The sequence below is a fragment of the Argiope bruennichi genome, chromosome 1, assembly GCF_947563725.1.
Source record: "Argiope bruennichi chromosome 1, qqArgBrue1.1, whole genome shotgun sequence".
Classification (NCBI taxonomy): Eukaryota; Metazoa; Arthropoda; class Arachnida; order Araneae; family Araneidae; genus Argiope; species Argiope bruennichi.
In genome coordinates, this window is record NC_079151.1 from 33,787,924 (window position 1) to 33,806,116 (window position 18,193).

At 28.6% G+C, this 18,193-nt stretch overlaps 1 protein-coding gene across 2 annotated transcripts in view; it reads right to left on the reverse strand.

Annotated features, from left to right (window-relative positions):
* LOC129964762 (insulin-like growth factor-binding protein complex acid labile subunit) overlaps window positions 1-18,193 on the reverse strand; it is a 177,794-nt gene that overhangs the window by 127,794 nt on the left and 31,807 nt on the right. For both annotated transcript variants that reach the window (XM_056079128.1, XM_056079129.1), the window contains exon 2: window positions 1,992-2,043. The gene's annotated coding sequence lies outside the window, so the exon portion shown is untranslated. The remainder of the gene's footprint in view (window positions 1-1,991; window positions 2,044-18,193) is intronic.

Here is an 18,193-nt window from a genome sequence, read left to right on the forward strand (position 1 = left end):
TAATTTCAAAAATATCTCTACATGGATCATATTCCCGTCCTTTAATATATATCTGTGCCTAATTTGTTATTTTAAATTCTCAAACCTTAATACACACATCTTTTTCCCCTATTAAAATTAGGAAATGAAAAGAACAGAAACAATGATACTTTAAACACAAACTGAATAATTTAATTTATACTAGAAATATCCGAAAATAATATTTGCGTCAAAGCATACTTATGTCTATAGTAATAAGCTACCGATTCAACCATAATTTGCTTATTTTAGGCAATTCTATTAAAATTGCTTGAAACCAACGTTAGCTTCTAGTGTATATAGTTGAATTAATGTCTAAATACATTTTTACAGGCATTTTACGAGGGATAACTATTTCATTATGAATAGTTTATGAAAAGCATGATGTGCGTGTGTGTGTGTGTGTGTGTGTGTGGTGTGTGTGTGTGTTTACAAGATGTCCAATGTAATTTACGGGTCTCAACATGAAATTCTTAAGCAGTTAATATCAGACATATGCATCTAATTGTAAAAATGGACTAAATGAAAAAAAAAAATATTATATTTATGATATTTGAGTCAATGAAAAATTTAATGAATTAGGAATTTGAAATTTTTATAGAGATCTTCGGTGCTGTTAGCTGTATTTAAAACAATCTTTCTTAATGTAGTAAACTGAATTTTATCTAGAATCAGAGAAGTTTTTTATTAAATAATCCACTGAGATAATGAATAAATTGCAAAAAATAATTTGTTATACAAGTAAGATTTGGATGCTGAACGATTCTGCTTTCTGTACTCATATTAAAAAAAAATATTTGGTTTACTCATATTAAAAAAATATTTGGTTTCAGCAAATAAATTTTTCTACTCATTGAAGTTTTATAACTACCACATTTGTTATTACACTCAAAATTAAAATTTTAAGAGGAGTAACAAAAATTACGTTAAATGTTATCAATATTCGAAATAGTTTTCGAGTTATAATTATTTTTCTTGAGGTACTTTCACTAAAAAGTCTAGTTTCGGTGTTTTTCAAACTCATTTTATGAAGAATGATATTTTTCCACTATGTTGCTTCATTCAAACAATCATAACTCAATAAGAAATTAACCAAATGCAATGATTTATATATCAAAATAATTCGTATGAAACAGTGGATGTTTTGCACCTCAATCAAAGTTATATTTATAGAAATAAATTTTTAATAGCTATTTAAAAGTTAAAATGACATTAAAAATCTCGCCTTTTCTATTCATCGTTGATGAAAAAATTGTTAAAATATATATTTTTATCGCTTAATTGAGGCAGACAACATAAAGACTAATATTAGGCATAATTTTCAACTAAAATTGTGTGTCTGTACAAATTAGAATTTAAGATATCATGTTTCAAAAATATGCTAATTAGCTCATTAAATATTATTTAATTAATTAATAATTAGTATAATATGGTTTTTTCTCACTGAAATGAGTTTAAACATATATTATTGACTTACTGTAAAAACTGCATTTTTAAAGTTAAAATTTAAAAAAAAATCTTCTAGTGTGTACGTACACCTTAAAAATATTGTCCTGATGAAACCATTAAAATTATGTTGTAATAAATATTTAATTGTATAGTTTATCAATTATTAATCCCGCCTACCAGCTGATCGTCAAAGGCGTTAAGTTAATATTAATAAAAATTAAATATTTCTGTTATTTTTTTTATTTTATTTACCATGGAAAATTTTGCCTATTTTTCATTAATTACGAAGCTTTCTTTAAACACACACAAACATATATATTTCTAATTTTGTCGTTCCAAGATTCTTCTGTCGTCTTTAACTCTTAAAAATTATCTGACACTATAGAATTTTATTTATAAATCATTGAAAAATCATCTTCGAACCTTAGTTTAAGTTATTTTCATTAATTAGTTTAAGTTCTTCGGATACCTTAAGTTGATAAAAATGCGGCTTTGGCAAATATTGATATGAAATATGAACATACCTGATTTTAGATAATTGGTAGTGCATTCTCATCAGAATATCGACAGTTATATCTGTAAATAAAAAAAAAACATTAAAAATTCAATAATATGAAGAAACGATTATGCATAATTCAATATATGTATAATCATTCAATTATAGAATATAAAAATAAAAATTTGTATCGCAATTTCTTTTAATATTATTAGTTTCCTGTGTAGATTTGTGGCATCATTCAAGACATCTGTAATCTCACCAACCTTCCCAGTTTTAAATTTAACACTCTGGTTTTAATGGCAAGGAATTTGAATAGTTTAATTGAGGCGAAAATGTAATTAATAGTTAGTTATTTCATTCTTCGAGAACGGTTTCTTACTTTAAAGCAAAACTATGTAACCAATCTTTTCTTTGGATATATTTATACTTTTTCCATACTAATTGTTGTCTTTTTTTACCCGTTTCTACTTTGATTGGGAATGTTTCAAAATCTACCCTATGAAAAGGTTTTTTTTTCAAAAATTTCAAATCTGTATTTTTTTTTGTTTTTTTTATAACTGTGATACATATATTTATTAATGAATTTGATTTGTAGACATGTAAGAGACATCAATTAGAATAATGAGCGATTTTTTCTCGTTTTTTTTTATGATCTTATATTTGAACTCTTTTGATCTTATTTATATATATATTTTGTCCTTAAGAATAGATATTGAGAATAGTAATAAATTCTAGAACTTTTAAAGGAAGATCATGCTTCAAATAAGTGTTTCATACTTTTTAACCCTTTCTAAGGTCGTGGGAAGTATGCTTCCCATCAAATTTATCAATCTTTGTATGAAATTATGTAGGTTGACATAAGTTCAGACACATTTTTTTAGAAAGACAGAAACTTAGATGCTTCAGTTCTTTATCTCACACAAAATGATGCGTTTTGGTTTGTCACTTAATTATTAATTAACCACATTAATTAATGAATCAAATTAAATTTATCTAATAAGCTAAAGGAATCCCTTTTCTTATTCTAATTTCAAGCCTAAAAATATTTTAACATAATATGACTAGAAAAAAATGGCCCTTTAAAGGGTTACAGAAAAATGAAAGACAAACTATACATACAACTATGTAGAGTAAAAAATAATCAAATTCTTCCGATAAAAATAAAAATGTTTATTGGGAGAGATGCTATTAATAAACCACATGTTCATGCATCATTGTTATTATATTTAAAACAGAATTCCGCATTCTTTCCGAAAATAACGCGTTGCTTAGCAATAGTTGCTAGCTTAAAAAAAGTTCACAATGTATAAAATGAATTTCCGAAGCAGATCGTACATGAAAACATATTCACATGAATAGGATAAAGAAATTCTTTTTCAAAAATTTGCCTTTTTCGGGGTTTTCGACAATACCCTGCCTTTTTCGGGGTTTTCGACAATACCCTTAAAAAATTTTAACTTTAAAAACTTGCCGAAACCTTTTTCGAAGTTCTATTTTTAAGATCAAAAGAAAAAGCGACAAGAAATATTCCCACCGGCCTATTTGAAATTCCCCGGTCGCAGGCCGAGAAAAAGTCTGTTCGCCGTTGAGGAGCATTTTTCGGTGATACTTTCTAGAATGAATCAATTTCTGAAATCTATTTTTGATATCAGTTCGGCTGATGTTCCGAAATATCACGGATCCCGCGTTCTTTTTTGGAACAAAAAGGGATGTGTTCACATTTGGCATTCTTCTGATCTCTGAAACGCCAAGAATTTTTATAAATCCTTTTTTTCAATAAGAGATAAAAAATTATTATTATATTCGTCTTTTTTTGTGATATATGGAAAAAATTTGATCTGTAAGAAACCATCTTGTCATTCTGCAGTGACATAAGAGCTAAAATAAAAAGTGTACACATTTTATACACTATTATAGATTCGACGCTAGCAGGAATTTATGTTTTATACAAATCCAACTATGAATCAAATTACTAGTAACAGAAACTTTATAAATCATACATATATACATAAAATTGGAGTTACATATTTCTATTTTGAAAGTGCATATTATAAATAAATAAATGATATTTTAAAAAGGATTTGAAAAATAAACAAAGCACAAGTATTATTTAAATTATTTCTAAAGCATTTCTTTCTGAGATTCTTTTCTTTTGATTCTAAATTCTGAACTTACCTTCTTAAAAGTTTTATTTCAAATTAAATTATTATTATTTTTCATTTATATCATTTATCCTTTTATTTAATTACCAATTTCAAATTTCGAATTAAATTTATATGTATCAGATTTAATTATTCTTCTTTTATAAATTCGCAACGAACAAAAATCGTAAAAGTTTGCAAATATAATTCGTAAATTATTTAAATTATTCCATGTCTTATATCAAAGGGATACGTATACTATATATATATTATACTATATTGTATACTATATTGGCATACTATATTGTAAAGGTATACTATATTGGCTTCAGCTGGTTAATAATGATTATATAAGTTTATAAACAATGTTAATTACCCTTATTAACTGTCAAACTTCACTTTTAAATAGAAGTTATAATTAATGAAAATTGCTATATTTAATTGTGTTATAAACATAAAAAAATGATTTTTGAATTTGTATTTTTATAATAACCTGTCATTAAATTAATTATCTTAAACAACTGCATTGAAATTAAGGGAAAAGTTGAAGAATCATGACAATATATAAAAGAAAAACTTTAATGAATAAGAAATAGATTTTCTATAAAAAAGTTAGTTAGAATTTTTCTTTAATTCATTTTCCTGAATATGTTGTCAATTAAATTGTTTTAAAATATGATATAGATGATTTTTCGAAACATAACAAATAGAATTCTACTGCTGAAAATCTCAAAAATGTTTTATTGGATCATGGATGGTCTATTGCGTAAATGATTGCTATTGATTCGGTTTTGTATATAATTAATACATACTTTACAGCACAATACTGCATCTTTTTATTTGGCTGCAATTTGGTATGGAAACTTGATATTTCAAATCACATCAGCATGAAATCATATCGAATTATAACTAAGCCTTTACGTTTTCGACAAGTCGCGTTTATATGTTTGAAAATTTACAGACCAAAATAGGGTCGACCTGCTTATAGATTTGGCTTAAATTTTAATAAAAATCTACAATTTAAATTTTAAAACTGTCTGCCATATTTTATTCATATAGTTTATCACATTTTATAGTTGTTATGTCCATTTACCCTTGCACAAATAGCAAATTTCATATGGGTATGTTTCATTTAATTCTTGTTCGAAATCTACAAATTTGATGTAACGATTACACACCAAATTTTATCAGTTTAGTTGAAAGAGATTTTTTTTCCTCGCTATGGTGCTCACAGACAGGCAGACCTAATTCCAAATTTGAGGATTTTTCTCTTTGTATAATTTGCAAAATGTGGCGATTTGACAAAACCTCGAAATCGATTTTTTTTAACGATTTCATTTCTTTCTCTTTGTATAGTTTGCCTGCAAGAAATTAACATGTAAAATATACTGTAATGAACCAAAAATCCAAAAAATAGCTGATTGTTCCTACCTGAGCTCGATGCTTCAAAAACGCATTGAAATATGAATTATTTAAACTGATTTTAATTGAATAATTGCGTCTAATTGCTCAATAACGTCACAAGCAATTTAAATATTTTTATTTCACAATTTATATTCGATCATTTGATGAACTTTCCAACTTCAAAATATCAAAGATTTTAACTCTCTCTTCTCTTCACTCTTTTTTTGCACTCTTACAAATTTAAGCAAGACATTCTAAAAATAAATTTCCCCGATACGTTGGTTAATTATCATTCTAATCATGAATAGACTTTCATTAGAAATATAAGTAAAGCAAGATCTTATAAGGTTTCTATAAAAAGTTGGATATGTCATCTTCTATTGATTTAGTTGGCCAAACTTTCCATTGCTTCCTACAGCAATTTGAACAATAAAAATGTAATGTTAAGAAGCCATCCTTTTTTTTAAAAAAATATATTAATATAAGCAATACACATCGCGATTAAAAAACTTACAAAAGCTTCCAAATAGAGTCCTTTAAACGATGATCTATGTTTTCTAAGCTTAAAAAAAAAAAGGCTCGTTAACTAAAACCACTCTTTGTTTTTATTAATAGGTCCTTAAAGCTCCATTTTTTCACAGGCAAATAAAGAATGAAACGACAGAAACACATTTTCTCGCTTAACAGACAAACGAAGTCGTTCCTACCTCTCCCCCTCCCAGCACAATAAATTGCATCTCTCCTTCCATCAGAAGTCGCAGAGGTGCCATTACGTGGTGAGCATTATGATTATAAATGTGGATGCGCGGCAAAAGTTTTCTGGGGCTCAAGAAATGTCTTTATGTTTCCTGGGGCGGCCGGCGGAGATCTAATTTGGAAGGTCGCGGCTCAAGAAGAAGGAGCCGTTGCCACCATCAACAACACCAAAAGCCAGAAATGTGATCTGTATTGATGAGGAGGGATTCGGTGTGCACAAACTAATGTTTGGGAGGGGACGTGTCAGTCTTCTTTCTGCTTTTTGTTATGAGAAAATAATTTTCCGAAGAACTGTTCCTTTAATCGGAAGGTAGCATATAATATACTGCAAAAAAATTTAGAATCCTAATTACTTGAATTTCAATTACATAATCTTCAGTAATTTAAATTCAAAATTTAAGGGGAAAAAAAAAACTAAAAATATCAACATTTAGTTGTAGTACTTTCAGAGCTCCTAAGGTGCTTTTTTTCCAACAATGACACTTTTAGCACCTACAGTGAGATCCATAAATATTATTTCTTTAATATTTAATTTTATTGCATACTAGCCGCCTTTGGTGATCAACTGTTCTCAGAAAGTTTTCATTGCGTTTATTTTTATTTAAATCTTTTATGCATAACTTAATATTTATTATTACTTCAGAAAATATTTCTAACCCTCAAATTGAAGCAGAAATTAAAGCTATGTAAATTTAATATACTAGCACCTGTTCTGCTCATTGTATATATGAACCATTCTAATAGAATCAAGTCCCATGACATCATAAGCGCTTAAAAACGTACATATGCGATTTTTTTTTAATTTCTTAGTATTATAACCATTTTTTATTCATCCTGTATAAATAGATATTAAACTGAATTCATCTTCTTTAGTTTTGAAAAATGAAAATCATGAGATTAAATATTGGATGAAACAATGGAAATGGTTTGAATTTTAGGACAACATTGTAACCTGATTTTGAAAATTAGACGAGAAAAACATTTAAAAGAAATTCGAAAATGAAGGAAAGATTTGTACGACTAAATTGGTATCGTTAAAAGAATAATTTTTTTTTTTAAATTTTAAGATAATCTAAAAATTATTCTTATTAACATGTGAGAACATGATGTTGTTTTGGCTTGAGGATTTTGAAGGAATTTGGATGCAACAAATTGTTGAAACCTCAAAATGCGTAGGCAACAAATTATCCATTTTTTTAAATTTTTCAATCGGCTTTCACAGTATAGCTTTTGAAATATCTATCGTCTGCTAATGTAGTTTTATTTTGGAGTCGGCATTCACAGTATAGCTTTTGAATTATCTATCGTCTGCTGTTGTAGCCTAACTCGCGCAACATTTTTTTAAAATAAATCAAGCAAGTTAAAATCGTATTTGTTTAATCGATAAAGATTGTTGGTCCAGGGATAATTTCAACTAATATAAATAAGGTTATTAGAAAATAATGCAGAACGTTGTCACATTTGGCAATTTATCGCCAACTTAAAGTTACAACTTGATTTCCAAATTATACATTCTCTGAATTCTTACGAATTGTCTTAATAAATTTATGTCATTAACCAGTTTAAACCGGTTTGAAACAATCACGAAACTATCAGACTACGCATGCGTCGATATTTAGAAAAACGATGGTTTTTTTTTTTTTTTTTTTTTTTTTTCATTTTAAAATCGGTCGAGCTCCAAAAGAAAAAAGCTGCCAGCTAGAAAAATTGAAAATGAAAGTTTAAAAAAATTATCATTATATATATATATATATATATATATATATATATATATATATATATATATATATATATATATAGAGAGAGAGAGAGAGAGAGAGAGAGACCCATAGAGAAGTCTCGTGAATTGTTTTAAACCAGTTTAAACTGATTAATGACTTAAATTAATTAAGACAAATAATAACTTAAAAAATAATAATGTTCTCACATGATAATTTGAAATTTGAGACAGTCTATTTCATTTTTTTTTTGATAATATTTTTGAAAGATATCACGGGAAAAATCAATTTTTTTAATTAATTAAAATGTTAATTAAACTGATAAACAAATCACATTGAGATGTACACTCTCATCTATCAAGGTATTTTTGTATCTATTTTGGTAGATCTATGCCAATACCTATAGAGGGCACACACATTCACCTTTATTTTTAGTAAAGACGTATGCGATGAGTCTTCATGCATTCTTAGTAATTTTGATTTCATGCAAATTTCATTATATTTACAGATCTGATCCTTGTATTATTTGAATAATTGGATTTAATCTTTTATTTATTTCAAGTACAGAAATGGTAATCGTAAATTTCTACTTTCTGAAATACGAATTTGTTAAGAAAAAGAATTGAACAGAAAGTATTGAATTGAACATATTGATACATCCTAAGGGAAAGTGTAGCAAATGCTGAAATATTTGGCATTTGAGATTTTGATGCATTTCTACTTTTTAGACATTCCTGAGTATTTTGTAAGACAACGTCTTGTTTTAACTCAATGAAAAATAAACTTTTCAGCCTGTCTGTGAATACGATAAACTAAATGAATAAAATTTGAACTCAATAAAATTATTTTCTAGACTTTCCTTTATTAGTAGATTAAATAGTACAATTATTTTCTACTTTTCGAGTAATTTGAATGTAGTACTATTCATTATTAATAGATTTTATGAAATCTCGAAATCAAATTTACCTCAAACTATCAAATGACCCCAATTATACGCTATCAAAATTTGATTAAATTAACCTATTAACTTAAAATTAAATTCCGAAAATATTGAAATATTCCATTGTCATCGATAATACATTACTGCAGAAATTTTCAATATATTCGAAGTAAATAAAAAATCGAATACAAAATTCCAATTACAAATCAAAGAAGAAAAATTAAATTAAAAAAATTAACTACACTTTCATATTAAAAAATAAAAAAAAAATTAATTTATAATTTGTTATTATATAATAAATTTTAAGAGATACGGTATTATATAAATTGCGTATACTAGAATGATCATCCTCATTGATATGGAAAAAAGATTTAATTACATTAATAGATTAATTTACAATTAAATATTTAAAAGACTAATATTTAATACTGTCTTCAAATATACACAAGTGCACAAAATTTGTAAATTCCAACACATCAAGAAATAAATTGATAATAAATTACAAGAATCCATCTTAACAAACAAAAAATAAATCAAGCTGAAGAAAAATATGCAACAAAGTAAAAACGTGGATTCTATCTAATTTTATTTAACATTTTTAACTTAACACAAATTTCATCATGAACATCTCCAATCGAATTCTTTTAACGACCAATTCGAAGAATTAATAATTTAGACAAAAAAATATATATATATATAACTATCAGCTTCAAAAGAATTTTGAATTTTTGATATATAATTAGAAAATCAAGAAAAAATAAAGGCTAAAATTGTAAATCACTGTCAGAAAATGTGTGTAATTTCAATCACGATATTCACTTCTTTGCCCTGAATAAGAAGACCTATTCAATACTGACTTAAAATTTAGCGAGCTTTTAGTGATGCAGTTAATTAAAACATCATTTGTCTTGATGCATATGATGGAAAGCTCTTTGGTTAATAAATACTCGTTTGTCTTCAGCGTTTACAAATAAAGCCCGCTGGGTGTAAACGGAAATTTACCTGCAATAAATAACAATGCCATCCAAGTCACACAGCTTGAATTTTAATTTTATTAAACTCGCATTTAAAAATAAATTTTTGCTTTTGTCGAATTTTAACTTTTTAAAAATTTTATTCTTTGTTTTAGATATGCTTTCGGTTTTGCGTTTAATATATTGAAAGGGGTCTAAATGAATCACATTTAAACAATAATGCTGATTTAAATTGCAGGAAACATGCATTAAAAGTTAAAAAATTTGAAAACAAAATGCATTGGAATCATTAAGAATGGATATTTAAATTTTATTAAATGTTAAATATTTTATCAGTCCGTACAATAAATCATTTACAGAAAAACGAATATTAATGTTAATACATTTCTAAAACAACTAATAAAATAACTAATAGAATTCAGTTCGTTGCACCATTTTCTTGAGTTGCCTCAACCAGCTTAAGCTTTTCTTTGTGTGTTCTTTCAGAATTCTGCTAATGCATTCTGGAAGAATTCATTTTTATATTTTTGTTCGTATTATTTCATAAGTGCTCGTATTGATATATGTCATTTAAATGTTAAAATAAAAGGTTGTGTTTTGTGAACAATCGGGTTTTTGTTATTGAATCTGCTCTTACATGTACATTGCATAAGCTCAACTTTTCATTTCTTACTACGTAGAAGTCGGCAGCTATTTGTAGAACATAAGAAGTGACAACTTCTGCAGTGATCATTCATATAATATGTATATGTGTGTGTGCGTGTACGTGCGTGTGTGTGTCTATACGTAATGTCGGGAGAGAATTCTCTTTAAATCAGTTCTAATGCAACTTTAAAAATTCTTTTGTAAAATACGTGATGGAGGGTGGGGGAGACTCTCTCATCATAGCAAGGCACAAATAAAAAAAAAAGGGTGGTGAAGTTATATACTTTTATATATCAGAAAGTATATACCAGAGCTTATATACTTTTAAAAGAGAATTTTACCAAAATCTAGTTGAGAAATCTTTTATTTTATACTCGAGTTCTTTACATGGTATTGCAATTAAACAATTAAAATCACAGAAATTAAATCCTGAGCAGGATTGGAAAGTCAGAAACCTGTGCTATTATATATATATATATATATATATATATATATATATATATATATATATATTTATATATATATATATACTAGCCGCCTTTGGCGACCAGCCGGTTCGCCAATCTTAATGTTCGTTAAAATTTTAATAATTAAATATTTTATGCAATTCCAACTTTAATAGATTCTTCAGCAAAATATTTTAAAACTTCAAATTTTGATAGTCATATAATTCACTCATAATATTATAAAGGCCTTCAGTCATAACGTGATATGTATCTCTCTAATTTTCTGTTACCCCTCGTAGAATTTATGCTTTAAATTAAAGTGTAAATGATTCATCTGCAATTAATATAATAATATTTTTTACTGAAACAAAGCATTTTTTTTAATAATATGGTTACTGATAATAGAGTCACTGAGCGTTTAAACTTTATGGACACTAAAGAATATCTTTCTTAATTTATGTAATATCTCAAGAATTTGTCAACAAAATTTTCGCGGATTCATCATGAACAGATCGATTCATTAACAATGTTTCATTTTAAATGCATCAAACACTAAGAAAATAAAATGAATCGTTTAAAATAATCGGTCTAAAACAGGTTTAAAAAAACTACTTAAAAAACGATGTAATTAAAACTATAAGCATATACAAAAAAATATATAACTAACATAAATACAATTTAATTACAAAAGCATGCAACTAACCTAAAAATAATTTAAATCATTGAAAACAGGTTTAAAAAAAACTACTTAAAAACGATGTACTTAAAACTATAAGCATATACAAAAAATATATAACTAACATAAATACAATTTACTTACAAAAGCATGTAACTCACCTAAAAATAATTTAAATCGTCTGTTGAAAGTGGTTGTCATGACAACAATCAGAACAATGCGCATGCGTAAATTTTCTTCGGAAACTTCTTTTCCCTTTCCAGCTGTGTTGCCATAGAAACCGGCGCACAGCTGTTTACACTTTTATGTTTATCTATTCAGATTTTATAATATCTAATCAGAGTAACGGTGAATATCAGTGTATTCGTGTTCGTCAATAAATGTTAATTTTTTTAATAACATGATTAACGAAAACAGAGTCACTGAGCATTTAAACCTTATGGGAACTAAAAAATATCTTTCTTAATTTATGTAATATCTCAAGAATTTGTCGACGAAATATTTTAAAACTTCAAATTTTGATAGTCATATAATTCACTTATAATATTATAAAGGCCTTCAGTCATAACGTAATATGTATCTCTCTAATTTTCTGTTAACACCCGTAGAATTTATGTTTTAAATTAAAGTGGAAAGAATTAATCTGCAATTAATATAATAATATTTTTTACTGAAACAAAGAATTTTTTTATAATCTGATTAACGAAAATAGAGTCACTCAGCGTTTAAACTTTATGGGCACTAAAGAATATCCTTTTCAATTTACGTATTATCTCAAGAATTTGTCAACAAAATTTTCTTAGATTCATCATGAGCAGATCGATTCATTAACAATGTTTACTTTTAAATGCATCAAACACTAAGAAAATGAAACGAATCGTTTAAAATAGACGGTTTAAAACAGGTTTTAAAAAAACTACTTAAAAAACGATGCACTTAAAACTATAAGCATATACAAAAAATATATAACTAACATAAATACATTTTAATTACAAAAACATGCAACGAACCTAAAAAAAATTTAAATCCAGTCCGCATCGGTTGATAATAATTCGTCAACACAATGCGAAATTCAGAACACAAAGCGCATGCGTGAATTTTCAACGCCAGTTACGTAACGCAAATACGTTATTTTTTTTCTACGCCAGTTTGGGTAACGCTATGCGGATTAGAAATTTTTAATTTCCTTTATTCTGTTTTATTTTTATTCAAAAGTTCTTCAGAATGAATCTGAAGGATCGATTAATTAACAATGTTTAATTTTAAATGCATCAAACATTAAGAAAATAAACAGAATCGTTTGAAATAATCCGCCGAAAAATACTAACCCTAGCCTCATTACTGTTGGGAGAAAAAAAACCCGGAAGCCTTACTCATTTGGCGGTGGCGAAAATGGAAGATTTTTTTGGCGGAAAAGTTGGCGGTGGGGAAAATAAAAGATTTTTTGGCGGGAAAGTTAGTTTTTAATTAATAATTAAAATTCTAATTAAAATTTCAAAAAAAGGGACCCCAGGTGCACATTCCCGACCTCTAAGGTATACATGTACCAAATTTGATAGCTGTATGTCAAATGACCTGGCCTGTAGAGCGCCAACACACACACACACACACACACATTGAGCTTTATTATAAGTATAGATATATATATATATATGTGTGTGTGTGTGTGTGTGTGTGTGTGTGTGTGTGTGTGTGTGTGTGTGTGTGTGTGTGTGTGTGTGTGTGTGTGTGTGTGTGTGTTACCATAATTAATCAATTATCATTAATAATAACAAGTCAATGTGATAAATCATCACTTTTACCGGTTATTATTAATATTAATCATATATCAAAAAATTCATTTTTTGCATTTTTCACTTGAAAATGTTCGAAAATAATCTATTCTGTTCAAAAATAATCAGGAATAATCGAATAATCGCTCGAAAATGACACGAACATCATAATCAATTACTGCAAGTATATCGTTTTGAAGCAGTTTCTTCTATCTGCAATTTGAGCAGAAATAAGATGGAGCCTTCACCCTCTGCCTTAGTTTCATCTTTTACGTCTATATTATTATTGTCTTTGGTGTATGTAGCATAATTAGTTTAAAAGGAATGGAATGAAGAATGACATCTTCCCTTTCTTGAAGAAGTAGTCAGCATTTGTTATGAGAATCGAGACCGTGAGTTTCCACCAGAGACTTCTGAAAGGCATTTGTCTCTATTCCATTGAGATTCGCTTTATATTTCATTGGATTACATTGGCTTAGTGGCACCATCTTGACTTCATGGTCGTAGATTCTCTCTGTATCTATCAGTCCCGCCTTGTTCGTGTGAGTTTCGTCAGCTGACAGGAATACTGATTTCGACTGCAGTTAAATGATCTATCGTTTATGTAGCAGGGAAATTCTAAGAATGGTATTAGGGTTAAGATTTTGATTTCGTCTCAGTATTGGGGACATGATTTCATCAAACTTTCACAGGGCATAGCGCTCTGGTGTATATAATTACTTGAATCCTGTCAGCTGCGGATTTCGTTTAGTTATTCCTACTTCAGATCAAGGATCAGACGATCTCACACTAGAGCGCCGTGGAAGTTTAGACAGGAAATAATCGATTCAGATGGTGGCCTTGTACTTCCTAATTATGGATCAAAGCATAGTAATTGATCTCATATAGCTCTTGTGCCTCTTTTAAACGGGGTGTTAATAGAATTAAATTAAATACCCTGCAAATTCGAAAATTAAAATGGGATGGGGATTTTGACGCTTGTGATTTAAAAATGAGTTCTCTCCATTATTTATAAATAAGTTTTTCTTCATTACAAACAGATAGTAATATTTTCATCGTAAGCAGAAGTACACGTTGCTTAAAATCTTTATATAGCCCTTTTAGCTTCTTCATGTAGAGTGTTTTTACACATGAAATGCCGATAGTTTTGTATACAAAACATTTAGTTTTACCAAAGAATTTAGCCAAAACACATATTAAAAAAAATTGTTTATAAAATACAGAGGAGGGTTCGAAATAAACTATATGATTGTATATTTAGCATTTGATTCTGAAATTAACAAACATAAATAATATGAAATATATGTTGATATAAAATTGTTAAACATTAAAAAATAATAATTTTTATAAAATTGTTTTTAAAACAAAATTTTAAATATATAATTAAACATATAAATAGTTATACATTTAAAAAATAATTTTAATACATATCATGAGTAATATACAGTATAGATAAAGCGTTTTATTATCAGATCGGTTAGATAGTGTTTTTTTTCATTCCGCTATCAAGGAAAAAGATAATAAATATTTAATGATATTTGTGTTAGAAAAAATTATCTTTAATAAAAAGAAGAACATTTAAAACATTTTACTTCTATTACACTATTGGTTAATAAGACCAAACATGGGCTGCAAATATAATGAAGAGAAATACCTAGTTGTACTAAATAAATATGTTTTCTTCTTATGAAAAAATCAATTATTTTAAGGTTGTTCACATCTGACGTAGAAAAAATTCCTGGCTTTTCTTGGCCAATTATATTAACATGATACACTAAACATACCAACATGCAAAGAATTCTCTACAAAATAAAATATACATTGAATACATTTTCTGCTTTAGTCATATACTTGCTTTTTCACTGAAATTGTAACAAAAATACACTTTATCTCCTTTAATTTATTATTCTTTTCTTTTATACTTACAAATGCTTTTACCGAGCTCTTAGCTAAAACATTAAAGGTGTATCTCGTTTTTATTCCCAAGATAACAGTGTGGTGATGTTCATGTAGAGTGTAGTGTAAAGCATTTCATCGCTATTAGAAAAATAAACTCTTTATTACACTAACAACTATCGGAACATCGCTGCTTAGCGCACGTATACACAGAACGGGGATTCCCCCGGGAGAAGTATATACATAGATTGTATTAGGGAAAGTAGATAGGTAGCACTTTAGAATGACATGAATAAAAGATGGCGCTACGATCACTACATGAGTATCCCCCTAGTGAACAAGGAGAACGACAAATGTGATAATACAAGATAATTATACGCGCATAAAAATAAAACATCACATAATACAATAAGTATAATATAGGATAATGGTTTCAATGGTAAATAGAAATTGAAGTAAATAGATGCAATAATATATGAAATACATAAAATTACAGTTACAATATATATATATATGCATAACAATTTATATCTCAGTAATTAATCTCGTTGGAAAATGGACATGACGTCCACTACGAGTGGTAGTTGGTTTTGTCGGTAATTGTTCATTTTTAGAAGAAAGTTCACCTTGAGTTTTATGAATAGTTGCAGGTATAGAAGGTAACGAGTCATTAGATCCTGTCAACACATATGCAGGTTTGACACGGTCTATGGAAACTGTTACATTTTTATTATTAACTTTTAATACAAAAGTTTTATCTTTCCTGCTGATTACAAGGTGTGGACCAGTGTAAGGAGGTGAAAGAGGAGGTTTAACACTGTCCACTCTCAAAAATACATGAGAGCAAGTACTTAAGGATGGATGAATATAAATAGGTTTAACCGAGTGTCTAGACGTTGAGATAGGATTTGTAGATTGCATTAGTGCTTTGAATTTTGATACATAAGTATCTGTTGGTACTGATAGATCTACTTTTGAGGTCAAAATGTCAGAAGGCAATCTGAGGGTTGTACCAAAGACTAATTCAGCACATGTGGCATTAATGTCCGGTTTAATTGCAGATCGAATTCCGAGTAAAACTATGGGAATAGTTTCAGTCCAGTTTGGTTGACAATGGGCTATAATAGAACTCTTAAGATCCCTGTGGAAACGTTCTACAAGTCCATTGGATTGGGGATGGTAGGACGTTGTGCGGATTCGATTTGTGCCCGAAATATTATTCAAATGTCTAAATAGATGTGAATCAAAATTTTTACCTTGATCTGTAGTTATAGTTACTGGACAACCGAAACGAGATATCCAATTATGAATTAGGGCTTTACATGTTGTTTCAGCAGTTATATCTGAAGTAGGAATAGCTTCCGGCCATCTGGTAAATCGGTCAACTATTGTCATACAATATTTATAACCATCAGATAGTGGGAGTGGTCCTATGAAATCAATGTTTATATGGGCAAATCGAGCATCTGGCAAAGCGAAAGTGCCTATAGGAGATTTTGTATGTTTTTGAATTTTAGAACGTTGGCAATTATGACAAGATTGAACAGAATTTTTAATAAATGAATTCATGTTTGGCCAAAAATAACGTTTAGTAATCAGCTTTCTTGTTGCTCGAATGCCAGGATGAGAAAGATTGTGAATATTTTCAAAAACTATTGAACGAAAAGAATTTGGAATGTACGGACGAGGTGAATTAGTAGATAAGTCACAATACAAGGTTACATCCTCTAAGGGAAAATATTGCTTTTCTATTTTACAATTTGAAGACTTCAGATATTCTTTAAGTTCAGAATCATTTAACTGTGCAAGTGAAATGTCATTAAAATTTAAATTTTTCTTTGAAATTGAATTGATTTCAATGCGAGACAATGCATCTGCAACAATGTTTTCTGTACCCTTGACATAACGAATGTCGGTAGAAAACTGGGATATGAAGTCTAAATGTCTCAGTTGACGAGGTGAGCATTTATCCGGCTTTTGCTTAAAGGCTTCAGTAAGGGGTCTTTGATCAGTATAGATTGAAAATTCCCTACCTTCAAGCATGTGTCGAAATTTTTTTATGGAAGCATAAATAGCAAGAAGTTCTCTGTCGTATGTTGACCAATTAGTTTGACTTTTAGAAAGTTTCATTGAGAAGAATGCAATAGGTTCCCAAATTCCATTTGAAAGTTGATTTAAAGAGCTTCCGATAGCAAATAAGGATGCATCAGTCCACAGACTTAAAGGAGCTCCAGGAATCGGATGTTTGAGTAGGGTAGCTTCGGCAAGAGCTTTCTTAGCATTAGAAAATGCCTTATCAGCTTCCTCAGACCATTGCAGAGTAGTTTCAGATTTTTTTGCTGGCCGTGGTGATTTCTTTTTGTTAGTATGGCCTTCAAGAAACTTAATCAAAGGTGATAATATGTGAGCTGCCTTGGGAAGAAATCTGCGGTAAAAATTAAACATACCCAAAAATCTACGAAGTTGAGTAAGGGTAGTGGGTCGTGGGAATTCTTGAATTGCACTAACTCGATCAGGAATTGGAGAAATACCTTCTTTGGAAACTTTAAATCCTAAAAAATCTAGGGTAGGAACACCAAATGTACACTTAGAAGATTTAATTGTAAGTCCATAATGGTCTAATTTTGAAAAGAGAGCTCTGAGATGTTGTCTATGCTCTTCGATTGATTTTGAAGCAATTAATAAATCGTCAATAAAAGCATACACACCATCTAAATCTCTAGTAACTTCATCAATAAATCTCTGAAAGGTACTTGATGCATTGCACAAACCAAATTGCATCCGAGTGCTCTCGAAGAGTCCGAACGGAGTACAAATAGCTGTTTTATGAACGTCCTCGGGAGCAATCGGAATTTGATG